The following is a 1,630-nucleotide window of genomic DNA, read 5'->3' as shown; positions in this document are numbered from 1 at the left end:
GAGAGGACACTGCGTGAATCCACCTCTTGCTGACCCAGGGGTAAAGGGACAGGAGCTTTTTGGGGTGACAGCACCAGAAACGGCGAGCACTTGAGCAGAGAGACGGGGCAGGTAAGGCCAAACACCTTGGTCAGCATCTGCCTCGCTCCAGTTCCTATTTCCCTTACGAGGCAAAACCTCTGCAGGGTGTGAGCACGTCTCCGCGTTCCTCCCGCCGCAGCCCTGCCCCTTCCCTGCCCCGCGGCCAGGCACGCTCACCCTGCCCACGCTGCGACTCCCCGAGGGCCAAACACTGGCCACCCGCCAGCCCTCCGCGCTGCTCGCCCGTCCCGGCACGACGGAGCTTTGCCTCTTACAAAACACCTGGCCGTGGCAACCGCTCTGCTTAACTGGGCCGGCCACGCTTTGGGGTCCCAGCGCCCTGGGTGCTCCAGGTGCTCAGCCCCGAACGGGGACACGCTGGAGCTTTGTGGACACAGCTGCAGAAAGCACAGGCTGCAGTGGCAGAGGGACACTTGTGGGGACCCCAGGCCCTGGGGTAGCTGAGGTCCTGTGTGGTATGGTGGCTGCAAAGCCTGGAGCCACAGCTCATGTTGCTGCCGTGTCCTGCAGCTGCCTGGCCCTCCTGTGGCTACTTGCACTGTCCAGGGCTCCCCTGGCACCCAGGGGTGCCGGAGCAGCGGGTTTAGCGTGTCCCATGGTGCCAGGCAGCACAGAGCTGCTCAGGCCCCTTATCTCCCCTTTTATAGGGGTCAGGGAAACCTGGGCAGGCTGCATCTGGGGGTTTCAGCTGGAAACACCCCGGCCACAGCCACTTCTTTTCCTTTTTTTGATCACAAGACATCAGGGAGACAAGCACCCATCTGCCTGCAGACCTGCTGGGCCCCCCCCAGCAGCAGCAGCACCCCAGAGAGGACACCAGGGATGTGCCCACCCCAGGGACCCCAAATCCCCCCGCTCACCCCACTGAGCAGTGCGGGCTGCGGTCAGAGGTGCAGACACCCGGTTCCCCAGACCATCACCCTCCTGCTCCAGGACCCGCTCTGGCTCAATGTCCGTCTTTGCTCCTTAACCACGAGCAAACCCCCCTCCCAACCTTCCCCACCTGCGGGGGGGGTTCTGAACCCATCAGCATCACTGGAAGCAAACACAACCCAAGGCATGGGGGCTGCCCCGCGGCCCCAGCGCACAGCCCTGGGGCAGGAGACCCCGCAGGGCCATGGCGCGATGGGGTGATTGTGCAGGTGCGTCAGCCCGCGGTTGTTTCAGCTGACACGGCCGCGTCCCTGCCGCGGCTTGTCCCCACGCCCGGGCGTGATTAGCGAGGCGGGGACCTGCCCGCGCGTTCCCATCTCCCGGCTCAGCGCCGCCGCCCTCCCGGCGTTGCCAGCCGGGTGTGCCGCCCCACCGCCCGCTCGCCACTGCAAAGCCTAATAAGGAAACGACCCGCGCCCTCCTGCTTGCAAAACACCTTGGACTTAGTGCTGTGTTGGCACCACGCGTTCCCAGCAGCTCCCAGGAGGTGGTGGAGGCCAAAATGGCCTCAGTAACCCCTGGCTGGTCTGTGGCCCACAGCCCTGGGACCCCACAGAGCTGATGCTCCAAACCCTGGCAGGGTTGGTAGTTGGGG

The sequence above is a fragment of the Streptopelia decaocto genome, assembly GCF_964273445.1.
Source record: "Streptopelia decaocto genome assembly, chromosome: 22".
NCBI classification, from domain to species: Eukaryota; Metazoa; Chordata; class Aves; order Columbiformes; family Columbidae; genus Streptopelia; species Streptopelia decaocto.
Note: the sequence above shows the minus strand (reverse complement) of the source record.